Here is a 12,144-nt window from a genome sequence, read left to right on the forward strand (position 1 = left end):
ATTGTGAAAAATCTTTGCATTCACAAACGGTGTGAATAGCGAAATTCGTCTGTTTGCAAACGCAAAATGGCCTTTCCTTACGTATGAAATGCTTTTTGATTCACAATTATTGCAAATGCAAACAGAGAATCGCAATTTTTGAATCCCTAATGCACATGTAAGAAGCCTTTCCTAAATGCAAACTGTGCATTTAGGAAATGCTAATTACAATCAACTTCAAGTTGATGGTAACCATGTGCAAATTCTGAACAATGCACAAAAATGCATTTTTCAAAATGCCATGTTGCGCACCCATGCCCTCAGCACATGTGTGCGCTTTATATGTGCACAATTTACATTTTGGGGAAGCTTCAGGGGGGCCTTCGGCCCCCAGGCACCCTTGGCTTTGCATTTGCTAAATTGTGATTACCAATTTGGTAAACGCAAATTAGCGAATGCAAAACCATTCGCACCTATCTGGCCTTTCGGCTCATAGGAACGAATGGAGTATTACATATTAGTGATTCGCTATTTACCGAATGGCTATTAGGTAATATTAAGGAATCGCTAAATATTTTGCACTTCCTACATACATAGCATTTTGCAATTCTCAAATAGCGATTCAGTAAAAATTGTTATTTGAGTATGCCAAAATGCTTTTTACTTACGTCTGGCTGTATGCACTCTCAGACATGGATGCAATTGTAACTGCACACACAATATAGGGTACCCATTAGGTGGTTAAAAGACTCATTGAAACAAGGTTAATTGCCCAATGCCTTAATAAATCAGTGGACACACTGAAGGTAAAAAGGTCATTGCAATTGAAACTCACACATAGTTAATACATTTCTGTTTTTTATTGGCCAAAGACTCGGTAAGAATACTGGACACGCATCAGGCACCTATACTGAGTTGTATGTATATCTAATATTTTATCGCTATCAACGATATAGTGTTCAAAGTTTCAACAAGAATAGTGGGAACACAACTGTAATTTTCTCTGTGTCTCATGACGTGCATTGTTCCCTTATGCAACAATTTTAAATCCACAGCTTGCCCTTGCATTAATAAGGGTTGGTATCTTGAACTTTCCGAGATGTTCTCTATTAGTGAATGCAAACAATTCATCGGGTGGCAACGAAATATGTTTACATATAAGGTATTTTAATTGGGCCTTATGCACAGTGAGATTCTATTTATATTTATGATATAATGCCCGAACCTCTCACAAGAATAGTGGTGCTGAGAATGGAATTTTACTCGTGTTTTTATGGTAAGTGCTGTTTCCTTTGTACCAATTTTAATTAATTTAATCAAATAACCTTACCCACTTACTTACACTTGGTTATGGTAGAACTATGTGCTGCAGTATGCCATAGGCTTTCTGTATATGCCAATGTCTGTCACTGTGATAATGTCAAGGGTTTTCTCAAAATCAATAAAGTAGATGTATAGTTGTCTCTGCCACCCAGTGCACTGCTCTATGATGCCTAGAGTAAAGATCTGATCAACACATCCTCTGAAATGCAGAACCCAGCTTGTTCTTTTCTTAACTGCTTGTCCACAGCATCAGAAATTTGCTGTATACTGATTTTTGTCAGGATTTTACTTGGAATTGACAGAAGAGTGATTCCACACCAGTCATTACAGTTGATTAATGCCTCCTTCTTTGGAACCATGATGATTATACCTTGGTTCCAGTCTTCTGGTACTTTCTTACTCTCCCAAATCTATGTAAATAGTGGTTGCAGGACCTTGGCTAATGTTTTATGGTCTACCTTGAATATTTCTGCCTTTAGGTTGTCTTGGCCAGGAGCTTTTCTATTCGTGAGAGAGTGAATGGCAGTGACAATTTCTTCTTTCGGTGGTGGGAAGGTGTTCACATTCAAGTCTGTCTTGACTTCTTTGATGTCTATGTCACTTGTTGGTACTGGACTGTTCAAGACTTTTTTGAAGTGCTCAACGCAGCGTACTTCCTGTTCTTTCTCTGTTGTGACTGGTCTGCCTTGCCGGTCCATGATAAAGGTGTTGTAAGTTGCATGAGATTTACCATTGACTGTCCTTATCATCTTGAAGTCCTCCCCCATTCTCCTCTACTGGCTGCCACCTCTGCTTGGGTGGCAAGGTTATCCATATATGGTGCTTAGCTGTTCTTGCCAGCCTTTTGACTTATCTGTTTACTTGTGCTTCTACTGTGGCCTCTAAATTTGGCCTCCATAAGTTTCTTTTTTGCCGCCTTCCTTTGCTTGGTCCTCAGACATGTTTACCTGCTCTTCAAAAATATTGAAGAAACCTCACCCCATTTTTTGTTGACTTTTCAGACTCATCTTCCTTGTCTGTCAGGAGTGTGAACCTGTTTTTGATTTGTAAGACAAATGCCTTCTCTGTCTGGAGTTCTGTAAATTTACCACAATGAAGGGCTGTCGTTCTGATGTTTTGCATTCTGTTTTTCTCAGCATCAGCTTTACTAGGGTGGTCACTAGATGGTGATCAGTGCCGACATCTGCTTCCCACCTCTGTCTGATATCTTGCAGGTAGTATCTCCGGGTGCCCCTTATCATCAGTTAGTCAATGTGGTTTTGCTGTCTGCCATTGGGTGAGGACCAAGTTAGTTTGTGAAAATCACAGTGGAGGAATAGAGTCCCTCATATGATGGTGAGGACCAAGTTAGTATGTGAATATCACAGTGGAGGAATAGAGTCCCTCACATGGCCAGATAATATGTGGCATGAAGTTCCAAACTATTTTTCCCCATTGTTGTGCATTGTTCCACAACCTTTCTGTTCCATGGCTCTGCGATTGTTCATGTTATCATTTCCGACTTTAGTACTCAAGTCCCCCATCACAATCTTCAGGCCATGGTTCAGCACAGCTTCAAGCTCAGCTTAAGTCAGTTGGTAGAATACGTATTTGAGTGTTTCATCTGTATCATTTGTTGGAGCATAGCATTGAATAAAGGCAATGTTGATGTGTCTGCCTTTCAACCTGTCCGCCATGAGTCTGCTGTTGACTAGCTTCCACCCCATTAGGCATTTCTCCTTGCTCAGGACGAAGGCTACTCCTTCATGATGGTGGTCATCGTCCCTTCACAAGCACAAAACCATCTTTCCTGTGGAGGTTTTCATTCTGCCATATCGAGTCCACCCACTTTCGCTGACCCAGAGGATGTGCTGGTTGTAGCGCCTCATCACAGATGTTACGTGAGCCAGCTTTCCTGTGTCATGCATAGTCTGTATGTTCCAGAATCTGATTCTGGTCTTGCACTTGGAATGTTCATCATCATGTCAGTAGTATGCTTGCAGCTTTGACTAACGTCAATCATGTATGTCTCGTGCAGAGACTTAGGAAGTCCCTTGTGCTCAGAAGTTTTAGTGGTTCATGCTGATGTTGTCATACAGATACTTTTTATTGGACAAGGTTTTAACCCTTGTGCCCAATCTCCAAACTGGAGAACTAGTGGATAGCACTTCGTCTGGTCTCCACCCTTTAATCAGTCTGGCGCTGAAGACTATGCTACCAGACTAATCTCCCACTGTCATAGCTGTCCAGATCACTGACATAAGCAACCCCCTCGAGCACTATTAGGGATACACATTGTGAGACACAGTGTTTTCTTTTCTTTTTAAATATGTATTGAACTGCTTCTAATATTTTTGGAGCAAATATCTAACTGCTTTTTTTGTGTTTAATTTTGCACTACAGATTTTAAATATTTCTACATGTTTAAAAAGTTGTATCTCTTTCACATGAAAAAAAAAACACACTAAGGATTGTAGCATTTTGTGCCAAAGGTGATGTGGCCATGTATTATAAGGGATAATGTACCCCTGTCGTACATTATAGGGCTATAGCAAGTCACTTCAGAGTCCTGTAACCTATATGAACCTCAGCCTACGGCCTCATTCCTCTATACAGTCATAGTACTCCTCAGTGATGTGTCAATCAATCAGTAGATTTGCAGAGAGCTTCTAGTCATCCATTAGGGTATCCACACACTGGCAAGACCAAGTTGATTTGCCAAATTGCAGGATCTTCAGGGACTTCCATATCTCTGGAAGAAAAGGAATTGTCCTGAGATGAAATTGCAACTTGTTTCATGCTTTTGCTGCTAGTTAGGAGAAGTGGAGCAGAGGTGACCGGAGGGCTGATGGAAGTTCAGGTGGTGGTTCAAGTAGGCAGGTCTGCAGTTGTGTAGGCCCTTGTATGCATGGATCAGGAGCTTGAACTTGCATTTTTTCTGTACAGGGAGCCATGTGGTTCCGTCTAGGGAGATCCAGTATGAGTCTCACTGAAGCATTCTGTATAGTCTGTAGTCGTCTGAGGAGCTGAGATGCAATCCTTTACATAGAGAGCATTGCCGTAGTCCAGTCAGCTGGAGATGAGATGCGTCTTCAGTTTGGGTTAGCCATTTGAATATCTTATGAAGCATGCAGAGGATGAAGAAACATGAGGAAGAGATGGAGTTGACCTGAGTCATCACAGTTAGCTTGTTGTCCAGAATGATGACTAGGTTCCTAGCATGGTCAGTGGGGTTCCAAGTAGGTCCAAGTTCTGAGGGCCACCAAGACGTTTCCCATGGGAAGCTTTTGTTTCCAAAGATCAGTACTTCTGTGTATGTCCGTGTTGAGCTTCAGTCAGTTGTCCTTCATCCTGTTGGTGTCATCTGTCATGCAGTGGAAGTTGGTCTTGTTGTTGGCGGAGTCTTCGGAGATGGAGAGGTTGAGTTTTTTGTTGTCAACATAGGATATGATGTTGAGTCTGTGGGTTTTCACAATGCTGGCTAGAGGTGTCATATAAGTGTTGAAGAGGGTGGGCCTAAGCGTGGATCCTTTAGGTACTCACAACATGATGTCCCTGGGTTCGGAGGTGAAGGGGGAAAGTCAGACTTTTTGCGTTCTCCGGTGAGGGAAGAGATCCATCTGAGAGCAGCCCCTTGGATGCCTATGTTGTGCAGCCTTGAAAAGAGTGTGTGTGTTAGAACGTATTGAAGGTTGCTGACAGGTCTAGCAGGATCAGAGCCACAGTCTCTCTTCAGTCAAGTAGGGCTTGGATGTCATCTCCAGCCATTATGAGGTCTGTCTCAGTGTTATGGTTGCTATAGAATCCGGATTGGAAGAAGTCGAGTAGGAGGTCCCGTTCCAGATGTGAGGATAGTTGTTGATTGTAATATCCTTATGATGTATAGTAGATGGAACTTAATCCCAGATATATTTCAGTTGCTAAAATAATTCTTTTTATTTTGTTGGTTTTCAGTATGTGATTTTGTGTTATAAAATAATTATTTTTTTCAGGTTTTAGGGTTGTTTCCACTGCATGGATTTAATCTTTAACTTATGAGGGTTATGTTTTTTAAATTAATTCTTGTTTGTATTTTTACATTTGTTGCAGACTTTTATTGAATTATTGGCTGCTTAGGAGGATTTTTGAATACATCATACTGTTACAAAGTTCTAAGGATTATTTGATATATTTTTGTAAGACAGATTGTCTAAAATGTAATATTTGAATAATGAAAACATTTGTTGTGTATTGTTTTTATATTATGAATTGTTCTGTTTGTGTTTATATAGTGTTGATTTTTTTAATGTATATATTTGCTTTGTGCTTGATCTGTTAAACTGTATTTTGCTTTGATTTATTATTGTCTTAAGTATGATTATGAGTTTAGGGAATATTGGAGTTTGGGGATTTTCCTTTATGTATGTCTTATTGTGTGTGTTTTTAAGATTTGTTGAATATGGTTTAATGTATATATTCAATGAACATTAAAACACTTTTTAAATATTTATATCGAATTATAATACATTGTTTTTTTTATGATTATTCTTGTTGATTTGTTAGGTAACTTTATTTACAGTAGGGTGTTTGCTGTAGAGTCTGGGTAGTCCTGGGGTGCCAATTCTATGTACAGTGTTACCTTTTTTTTAAACATAAGCCTTCATGGATTTATTATATTCATTTGGATACTTTCGGTTTTAGGGTTGTTAGACTCTTAGATCCTGGCAATTTTGATCTTTTTGTAGAATTTGTCTGAACTGGTACAGTGTTGGATGATGTCTGCCTATTGTAGCTTGGACTGAATTTTACTAGCCTTCTGCTGTGTTGGGGGTTTTAGATTATTTGTTTAGGGTGCTGTCCTATATGATTCCTACACATTCCTTATTTGCGAGTAGAGGTCTGACCTCTCAGTAAATAGCGGCCCAAAATTGCATTTTCGCAATTTTAAAATGCTTCATGAATTGCATTTAAGGAATCTCAAATAGAGATTCCTTAAATTCAATTCTTCGCAAATGTGCGAATTCTTAAATAGCGAATTTTGCATTTGGGATGATGAATCCAAAATGCAAAAATTGCACTCGCAAAAGGCAAGATTCTGAGAATCTTGCCCTTTGCGAGTGCAATTTAGCTTGATGAATCAGGCGGATAGTCTTTAAGCATTGTCCCACTTGGAGCAGTGGAACTTGTGAGGCCTATTTTAAGTTGTGAATTTTGCTGCAGATCTCAATTTATGACGTATGTGTCAGGTGGTTATGCTCCGTTGTGTTTTCTACTTGATTACTTACTTTGATGGCCCTTCAGTATCAACTGTAGGATAGAATTTTGTACATTTCCAGTGGCTACATTATTAGGTGCTTTGTTCTTTGCTATAGGTGTAGCATACATCAGTGAGCAGTGGTTTCCATTTCTGTGATTTTATGACAGTGGCTTCATTGGAAATGTTTGTTTCTGTATTTAATTCAAAATATAGAAAGACATTTTAAATATTGTTTCTATGGGTTAATGTAATTAATTAATATTGTATTTCAATCCTTTTTGTTCATGGTTACTCACATTTTTAAGCTGGTGTCTTTTTTGTGTTGCTCGCTTTCTAGTTTGGGACTTCTGTTCCTTCACTTTGGATTTTTGGATATGTCTATCTATTTCTGCTGTCCTGCCAGTATGAGAAAAAGTATATAGAAAATACATATTTTTGTTGTCGTTGATAATGATATTTAAGACGTTTTTTTAATAGAGTTGCAGTGTTTAAAATATTTAAATAATTGTATTTACTTTTTTAATAAGGGTTCTTCATTTATTTGGACAGCATGTTCTGTGTTCCGTGTGGGGTGCAGGCACAAATGTTGATCGTTTTGTGTTTTCTTTTACAGTTTATTGTTAATTTTTTATTTGGTATCACTTTTGTGTTTGAATGTGCTAGGTAATTTAATTTTGTGTCATTGTCCTTTCGTTATATAAGGTGTATCTATTTTGTTTTCCATTTTTTGTGAAATATATCCACATATATATAAAATATATATATATACATACATATATATCTATGTTAATATTTTATTAGGTTAATGATACATTTTCATTGATATTTTGTAATTGGCAATATTTAAAAAAACATTTTTTTAATTCAGCATTTTTGTTCTATCCATACACTCAATTCAAAGTCAATATTGTGGTTCTCCATATTTGTAAACTGATATTTTTATACCACAATATGCATGTGTTTAGGTGCACACACATGCACACACACACACACACACTCACAATGGTTGCTTAAGGTTTATTGCATGCTTATTATCGGACGCCAAAACCTGCCGCTGCCACAGATTTTCCCTGGATTCACCACTCCCAGGAGGGAGGGGCCACGAGTTCATAAGCGCGACCTGATACCCTCGGCGCAGGAGGCCAAAACCTGCTGCTTTCACAGATCTTGCCTGCTGGTTGGGACCACAAGCCCCAGGATTCACCACCCCCAGGAGGGAGGGGCCACGTGCTCATAAGCGTGACCTGATACCCCCGGTGTGGGATGCATGCGGCCGGAGCCCGGGCAAAGGCCAGGCCAAGGGCAGCCCATCCGTGCCTGTCAGTGCCCAGAGGAGGCTGGGCCAGGCACCCCTCTTGGCTTTCACACTTTTTACTCATTTGCCTTTGACCCGAACCGTGGAATTGGGTCTGGAACTATTGCCTCAGATCATCAGTGGATTATCTGGACTTCCTGAAGATTCCAGCTGGGTCAGGTGTTGCACACGGTTGGGCTGTGGGCAAGAGTAAAGTCTCCCTTTCATTTTTTCAGCACATGGGCTCTGCTCTGATCTTGCTGGATTTGTTGGACTTGCCCTTCCCTTTGTTTTAGCAGCTTTACCTGTGGGGTTTTGTGGATTTAATATTCTCATCTCCTTCATAAAGATATTTCAACTGTTGTGAACCTCTGCTGCGTCATTCAAGGCACTTTTGAACTTAAGTATTCAAGTACATCGACAAGGGGAAAACTTGGAGGGGGGGGGCGGCAGGACATACATGTAAAGATCCGTCGAAAACGGTGAGCACTATGGATGCTTTCCTGCAGCGAGCTGTTGGGGTGCTGGACAAAGAGATCGAACTGGCTGCCAGGCGATTGTTTTGTTCCCAATCCCCACCACCAACTGGGTTCATTTGTTGCCCTACAAGAAGGTTCGCAAGCCCAGGCACAGACACTCCTTGTAGGACAGATGGACATGGCACAAGATCAGGCTAGGGATACCGCACGTCCCACGCCAGACGTCCCTACACGGGTCGACGTCCAGTCAATAGCCCTCAGGGCAAGTTCTGGTGTGACCCATAGTGTTGGGACGGAGTGGGGAAAGCAAAGAGGAGGCACCCTTCATTGGGGGGCCCTTGTAAATGTAGAAAGAAAACTGGTCCACAGTTAACCTCAGCAGTGCTTCAAGCAGAGCCCAACCTGGACGCCATCTCATTTGACATGTTCAAAGCAGCCCTGCTGTCAGCACTCAATTCTAAACTGGACTTTATTTTACTTTGATTAACCACGTTGGAAAATAATCCATCTATATTGACTGCCTTACTGCATAGGGACTCTCTCCCGTTATAATCCCTCCCACACCAAAGGCCACGGCCGCAGCCACTATTAATAGTTTCTATGGTAATGGTATGGGGACTGGTGCTAGAGATGTGGCCATCATGTCATTTGAGATGTCATCAGTGATGTCATCCTAGTGAAATGTCCAACTAACTATAACGTCCCCTAATCCTATGGTTTTTCATTGAATTTCTAAGTTTTTTAAAATGCTAATTTCTAACTATAACATCCCTGAAACCTATAGTTTATTCAGTGAATTACAAAGGTTTTTTAAATGATAATTTCTAACTATAACGTCCCTGAAACCTGTGTTTTTTTCAGTGAATTTCAAAGGTTTTTTAAATGCTAATTTCTAACTATGGCTACAGAGGTAGGACATTTGATGAAAGAGGAAGAAAGGTGCAGAAAGAAGCAAGAGAAATACAGAAAGAGGCAGCAGAAGTCCAGAAAGATGAAGACAAGTGCAGAAAGAAGCAAGAGATATGCAGAAAGAACCAACAGAGGTACAGAAAGAGGCCTTGTTGAAAAGTCATTCTGTGCCCCCAACTTTATGCTGACTAGTATGGTGGTAACTGACACTGACTAACCAGGCCCGGATCCAGTGCTATGCTAAAAGACTCTTAGAATACAGTGAAAACACCTACATACACTAGGGTACACTATGGTTTGGGGTACCCCTGTGATTGGCATGACTTCCCCTGTAAGGCACCAGTACATAATAGGGCAGGGGGATTAAAACTACCTCTAACTCAGAGGTACAGAAAGAGAGAAGAGAGGTGCATAAACAGGCAAGAAAGGTGCAGACTCAAGGAACAGGGGTGCAGAAAGAGGCAAGCGAGGTGCAGAAAGAAGCAAGAGCAGTGCACAAAGAACCAACAGAGGTTCAAAAAGAGGCAAGAGAAGTGCAGTAAAAAGCAAGTGAGGTGCAGAAAAAAGCAAGAACAGTGCTGAAAGAACCAACAGAGGTGCTGAAAGAGGTGTGAAGGGTGCAGAAAGAGAAAGAGAGAGAGAAGTATAGAAAGAGACAGCAGAGGTACATAAAGAGGCAACAGAGGTACAGAAACAGGGGACAGGGGTGCAGAAAGAGGCAAGACAGGTGCAGAAAGAGAAAAGAAGGGTGTAGAAAGTGGCAAGAGATCTGTAGAACAAAGCAACAGAGGCACTGGAAGAGGCAAGTGAGGTGCAGAAAGAGGCACAAGATCTACAGAAAAAAGCAACAGAGGTGCTGAAAGAGGCAAGTGAGGTGCAGAAAGAAGCAAGAGAGGTTCAGAAAGAAGCAAGAGGGATTCAGAAAGAACAGAAGGAAGAGAAATGCAGAAAGAAGCAAAAGAGGTGCTCAAAGAGGCAAGAGGGATGCAGAAAGAGGCAAGAGTAGTGCAGAAAGAAGCAACAGAGGTGCAGAAGGAGTCAAGTGGGGTGCAGAAAGAAGTAAGAGGAGTGCAGAAAGAAGCAACAAAGGTGCTGAAAGAGGCACGAAGGGTGCAGAAAGAGGCTAGAGAAGTGTAGAAAGAAGCAACAGAGGTACAGAAAGAGGCAAGAGTGTTGCAGAAAGAGGCAAAAGAGTTGCACAAATAGGAAGAAGGGTGCACAAAGAGGCAAGAGGGGTGCAGAAAGAAGCAACAGAGGTGCCGAAAGAGGCAAGAGAGGTGCAGAAAAAAGCAAGAACAGTGCCGAAAGAACCAACAGAGGTGCTGAAAGAGGTGTTAAGGGTGCAGAAAGAGAAAGAGAAGTATAGAAAGAGACAACAGAGGTACATAAAGAGGCAACAGAGGTACAGAAACAGGGAACAGGGGTGCAGAAAGAGGCAAGAGAGGTGCAGAAAGAGAAAAGAGGGGTGCAGAAAGAGGAAAGAGATCTGCAGAACAAAGCAACAGAGGCGCTGAAAGAGGCAAGTGAGGTGCAGAAAGAGGCACAGGACCTTCAGAAAAAGGAACATAGGTGCTGAAAGAGGCAAGTGAGGTGCAGAAAGAAGCAAGAGAGGTTCAGAAAGAGGCAAGAGGGGTTCAGAAAGAACAGAAAGAAGAGAAGTGCAGAATGAAGCCACAGAGGTGTTGAAAGAAGCATGAAGGGTACAGAAAGAGGCAAGAGAAGTGCAGAAAGAAGCAAAAGAGGTGCTCAAAGAAGCAAGAGGGATGCAGGAAGAAGCAAGAGTAGTGCAGAAAGAATCAACAGAGGTGCAGTAGGAGGTAAGAGGGGTGCAGAAAGAAATGAGAGGAGTGCAGAAAGAAGCAACAGAGGTACAGAAAGAGGCAAGAGTGTTGCAGAAAGAGGCAAGAGAGTTGCACAAATAGGGAAGAAGGGTGCACAAAGAGGTGGGAGGGGTGCAGAAAGAAGCAACAGAGGTGCCGAAAGAGGCAAGGGAGGTGCAGAAAGAGGCAACAGAGGTACAGGAAGAAACAAGAAAGGTGCAGAAACAAGCAAGAGAAGTGCAGAAAGAAGCAAAGGAATTGCTGAAAGAAGCAACATAGGTTTAGAAAGAAGCAGCAGAAGTGCAGAAAGAGCCAAGTGAGGTGCAAAAAGAAACAAGAGCAGTGCAGAGGTGCACAAAAGAGGCAAGAGGGGTACAGAAAGAGGTAGGAGAGGTACACAAAGATGCAGGGGAGGTATTGAAAGAGGCAGGAGGGGTGCAAAAAGAAGGAAGAGAAGTGCAGAAAGAGCCAAAAGAATTGCTGGAAGAAGGAACAGAGGTGTAGAAAGAAGCAAGCGAAGTACAGAAAGAGGCAAGTGAGGTGCAGAAAGGAGCAAGAGCAGTGCAGAAAGAACCATCAGAGGTGCTAAAAGAAGCAAGAGGGGTGCTGAAAAAGATAAGAGCGGTGCAGGAAGAGGCAAGAGATGTACAGAAAGAGCCAGGAGGGGTGCAGAAAGAGGCAAGAGAAGTGTAAAAAGAGGCAAGTGAGGTGCAGAAAAAAGTAAGAGCAGTGCAGAAAGAACCAACAGAGGTGATGAAAGAGGCGTGAAGCATGCAGAAAGAGCAAAAGGAGTGCATAAAGAGGCAACAGAGGGACACAAAGAGGCAAGAGATGTGCAGAAATGGGTATGAAAGGTACAGACACAGGGAACAGGGGTACAGAAAGAGACAAGAGAGGTGCAGCAAGAGAAAAGAGGGGGGCAGAAAGAGGCAAGAGATCTGCAGAAAAGGCAACAGAGGTACAGAAAGAGGCAAGAGATCTGCAGTAAAAAGCAACAGAGGTGCTGAAAGAGGCAATAGGGGTGCAGAAAGAAGGAAGCGAAGTGCAGAAAGAAGCAAAAGAGGTGCTGAAAGAGGCACAAAGGGTGCAGAAAGAGGCAAGAGAAGTGCAGAAAGAACCAAGAAA

Source organism: Lissotriton helveticus, chromosome 6 (genome assembly GCF_964261635.1).
Source record: "Lissotriton helveticus chromosome 6, aLisHel1.1, whole genome shotgun sequence".
Taxonomy (NCBI): domain Eukaryota; kingdom Metazoa; phylum Chordata; class Amphibia; order Caudata; family Salamandridae; genus Lissotriton; species Lissotriton helveticus.